The 5,000-nt window shown below is 41.0% G+C and overlaps 1 pseudogene; it reads right to left on the bottom strand.

Moving 5' to 3' along the window:
* LOC142912659 (28S ribosomal RNA) overlaps positions 1-5,000 on the bottom strand; it is a 10,271-nt pseudogene that overhangs the window by 1,949 nt on the left and 3,322 nt on the right.

Here is a 5,000-nt window from a genome sequence, read left to right as displayed (position 1 = left end):
AGCTTATTTTTAATCTTCTTTGAAGGCAGAAAATAGTAAGGTAAAAATAAAGTCCTCTCTATGCTCTGAAGTAACATATTAAAAAAAACTAGCAATAAAAAAAATACCAAGTCTTCGTCTTGGAAAATAACAAAATCTAAAAGAAAAATCTTCTTTGTGGAAAATAGTAAAATAAAAAAACCAAGTCTTCACCTTGGAAAATAACAAAATCTAATCTAAAACATCTTAAATAAAGCTTGTCTGTAGTCTTCTTTGTAGGCAGAAAATAGTACGTTACAGGACTCTCAAACTGATGTATTCCAAAAATAAAGAATTAAAATAACAAAGTCTAATCTATATAAGCGCTCTTGAATAAAGCAGTGTAAAAAAAAATAGCAATATAAAAAAAAACAAGTCTTCGTCTTGGAAAATAACAAAATCTAAAAGAAAAGAAAAGTCTTCTTTGTGGAAAATAGTAAAATAAAAAAAACCAAGACTTCACCTTGGAAAATAACAAAATCTAATCTAAAACATCTTAAATAAAGCTTATTTGTAATCTTCTTTGTAGGCAGAAAATAGTAAGTTACAGGACTCTCGAACTGATGTAGTCCAAAAATAAAGAATTAAAATAACAAAGTCTAATCTATATAAGTGCTCTTGAATAGGCTTCGTGTAAAAAATAGCAATAAAAAAATACCAAGTCTTCGTCTTGGAAAATAACAAAATCTAAAAGAAAAGTCTTCTTTGTGGAAAATAGTAAAATAAAAAACCAAGACTTCACCTTGGAAAATAACAAAATCTAATCTAAAACATCTTAAATAAAGCTGGTTTGTAGTCTTCTCTCGAACTGATGTAGTGCAAAAATAAAGAATTAAAATAACAAAGTCTAATCTATATAAGTGCTCTTGAATAAAGCTTCCTGTAAAAAAATAGCAAAAAAATACCAAGTCTTCGTCTTGGAAAATAACAAAATCTAAAAGAAAAGAAAAGTCTTCTTTGTGGAAAATAGTAAAATAAAAAAAACAAGACTTCACCTAGGAAAATAACAAAATCTAATCTAAAACATCTTAAATAAAGCTTATTTGTAATCTTCTTTGTAGGCAGAAAATAGTAAGTTACAGCACTCTCGAACTGATGTAGTCCAAAAATAAAGAATTAAAATAACAAAGTCTAATCTATATAAGTGCTCTTGAATAAGCTTCGTGTAAAAAATAGCAATATAATAAAAATACCAAGTCTTCGTCTTGGAAAATAACAAAATCTAAAAGAAAGGTCTTCTTTATGGAAAATAGTAAAATAAGAATACCAAGACTTCACCTTGGAAAATAACAAAACCATCTTGAAAAAAGCTTATTTTTAATCTTCTTTGTAGGCAGAAAATAGTAAGGCGAAAATAAAGTCCCCTCTAAGCTCTAAAGTAACAAATACGACGTGTTAAAAAAAAACTAACAATAAAAAAAAGAACCAAGACTTCGTCTTGGAAAATAACAATCTAAATTGTGGAAAATAGTAAAATGAAATAAAAACCGACTTCACCTTCGAAAATAACAAAATCAATCTAAAACAAATGACATCTTAAAACAAAACTATTATTTGTTTCGGAGGTTGTCTATGACTGTTCATAGACCGCATAATTTCCACAGAACATTCTCAGAATATCAAGAGAGAAAAGCAGCGTTCTGCGGGAAATCATCTTGGCCAGTGATGTCGTTCTGGGTTTGGTCAGGCCCAGGGAGGTAAGTACCTCGTTATTCTCAAGGGGCCACTTTCCTCTTGCCCCAACCGGGAATCCAAAGAATGTGACCTTGCTAGCCTTCGTCAGCACTTTGACTTGATCACCAAGAGGGGTATAGTACGAAACTTTGTGCGAGGCAGCATCTGACAAGGTATTCTTTGAAAGCTCAAAACGGACGGTGACATCGATCACAACCGCCTCCTCATCTTTTGCAAACACGAGGTCAGGCTTTCTCATCTCTCCCGTCTCGGATATGAACCGTGGCTCTTTGTATACAGACCAGCCCAATCTAGCCGCTTCGTCTGCCAGAATGTTACTGATCTTGTTATGTCGCGCAATTCTTGCTTTCTGTACTGCAGGACATTGACCGAGAATGTGCGAAAGGGACTCGAGTCTGGCAGAGCATTTCCTGCAGGAACGTAAGGCCCCATCTCTGCCTCTGTTCAAGCTTTCTCTTGTTGGGTAAATATTTGCCCTTAGTTGTAGTGCTGCGATAAAGAAGCATTGTTTAAAGCCGCACCATGGCCTCAACCAAGCATTACTGATTCTATCATGCGCAAAGTTTACAATGCCCCTTCCTTGAACCGGCTTTTCGCACCATCTCTCAAATTCATGCTCCCTCCAATCGCAGGGTCTCGGATATACAGGTTCTTTTGACACCGAGTCCCTGAGAACGAATGTTGGGATTGCATCACTGTCACCCCCTGCTCGTACCCACAAATTACGGTATTCTTCCTCCATACCCTGCGAGGACACAATATTACGGGTGATAGCATCGGACGAGTTTGCTATACGTTGCAGCCTTCTAACTTGAACCGAAGGGATTGTTTTTTCCAGTTTCAAGATGGCAAGGCCTCCGTCTCGGGCTCTGGCATATAACAGTCCATCACAAGTTGAAGCGGGAAGGTGGAGCCATCCTTTTACCGCCTTTCTAATCTCTTGGTCCAACCCACGGAGAGTTGATTGCTTGCAGTCCGAGTGGTCTGCAGGATATAACAATCTGGGTAGGGCATAGGCATTGAGTAGTTCAACCTTCTGAGTTGGCTTCAGAGGCGCCTCATCGATTTTCGAGATCCATGTCTTTAGCTGACAATGTAGATCAGGCTGTATAGTGCCAGTCCAAGGGCCAATTTTCAGACCAAGGTATTTCGTTGATTCATCAGGTTGGATCATATGGACATCTTTATTTTTGATAGTCCATGGGTCGCAGTTGTTCACCGTATATGAATCTTTGGTTGGGCTTATCATGAAGCCCTGGCACTTTCTGGCCTGAACCTCCAATCCCGATAGCCCACAAAATGATTCCAAGATCGCTAGATTGGCGGCCATACCAACCCAAGATTCGCTCACCAACACCAAATCATCAGCAAACGCAAGAGCTGTCACGTGGTCGGTATCAATGGAGTACCCAACTCCGTGTGACTCTAGGGTGCATATCAAAGGGTCCATGGCAAGATTGAAGAGCAGGGGTGACATGGGGTCACCCTGTTTGACACCAACACGTATGCTAATTTCTCGAGTCGACTCGCCATTGCTTTTGAACGAGGTCGTACACCGATCGTAGGCGTTCTGGATGATGCCCACCACGTGTTCATCTACTTTCTTGTGCCTTAACACCCATAAAATATGAGCATGCGAAACCGAGTCAAAAGCTTTCGCTATGTCGATGAACATGACAGCCAACGGCCTGTGCAATTTCTTAGCGTGTCTCATAAGGTCCTGTAGCACCTTAAGATTTTCAGAGCAGCCAGATGCCGCTATAAAACCACGCTGCCTTGGGTTTAAGGGACAAGCACGAGCAAGACGTGCAGTCATTATTCTGGAAAATAATCTCAGAATCATTGAACCAATCGTTATTGGTCTCCAGTTCCCCAAATCTTTCAGCTTTTCATCGTCCATAACCTTAGGAATAAGAATCGTCCTATTCTTTTTCAACTCTTTGGGAATAATTCCTGTAATCATCCATGCATTAAATAGGGCTGTCAGTGTCCGACCCTCGGGGTCGGCAGCACAGATTGCAGCCCTTGTTAGGCCATCTGGCCCAGCTGCTGACGTTGGTTTAATGGCCCGTATGGCAGTCTGAACTTCCTCCACCGAAATTAGGGGCTCAAAGTATTCGTTATTTGCAACACCTGATGACTTAAATTGGCCCAGGCCATTGAATGGCAACACCTTCTCCCATTTTTCGCAGTAAAAACGATATACATCTGCGTTCGGGATTCGGCATTCATGACGTTCAGTGCCATCCAGGACTAAGGACGCAAGAAGAGAGCGGTTCTTAAAGAAGAGCTTCTGGTGCTTCATGAAGCTTCCTCGTTTTTCCGCTCTCTTCTTCATCCAAGATCGTGTGGGTAATATCCTGGGTTTAATAATGTCGTTCTCGGGTTTTGAACGTTTGCCTTTGTTTTTCACCAATCTCATCGGACAAAGCATCAATGCTGTGGCAGTTTCTACGAGGGCATCATGTTGGCCCTCGCCGTTAAGCCAAGCCTTTATTGCCTCCATTGCAGGCTTTTCCAGGGTCCCAGAATTCTCATTCGTAAGCCGCTCAGCTGCTTGAGCGAGTATGGATGAAGTCCCCGTTGTTACATTTGGTGGGGGAGACAATGTCTCAAGAGGCCTAGAAGAAAAATGTAAGCTGTCTGACATGGGGGCCCCTGTCTTTTTACTTAGGTCCCGTCTCTTGTCAGAGACTTGCTTGTTGGTCTTAGTCCCAAGCGCTTCAGCAATGATCTTATTGATATTCTTTTTCCCCTGAAACTGCAACTCTAGAAGGGCCAGCTGTTCTACTTCCTTCAAAGACCAGCAGCTACGGTGTACCCCTCTCTGCGAGGTACCCTTTATACCATCTTTAATCCTTTCCTCATTACGGGTGACTGGGTGAGCATGCCTCTTGTGCTGCGAAAGGCCACTTAGAGTCGCAAAGCGTGCCTGGCAACATTCACAGACCATTGGTAAGCTTTCCTCGGTTAACTTTATTCCCCCACATTTGGGGGCATGACAGGCAATCGATCGGTGGTTTGAGTTGGTTTTGTCACATTTAGCACACTTAAACACCAGAGGAATGTCTCTGTGTTTGATGTTAAAATGTGCAACAAGTTCGGATGCTTTGCCCATGTGTTGTTTACAGATAACGCATATATACTCCAGACTAGGCAGTACAACCGGGATAGTTCCCTTCGTGTCAATGGGAAACTTTCCCAACACGGGTTCCTCAGCCGATATGTCGAGGAAGGACTCCTCCACATCCTCATCATCCTCTGTAAAGTCATCTGAAGAGTCATCC

Source organism: Petromyzon marinus, unplaced genomic scaffold (genome assembly GCF_048934315.1).
Source record: "Petromyzon marinus isolate PM22_M1 ecotype Great Lakes invasive population unplaced genomic scaffold, UKy_Petmar_22M1.pri1.0 PM_G_Scaffold_21, whole genome shotgun sequence".
Lineage (NCBI taxonomy): Eukaryota > Metazoa > Chordata > Hyperoartia > Petromyzontiformes > Petromyzontidae > Petromyzon > Petromyzon marinus.
The sequence above is the reverse complement of the archived record's forward strand: the minus strand, read 5'-3'. Positions and strand labels throughout refer to the sequence as shown.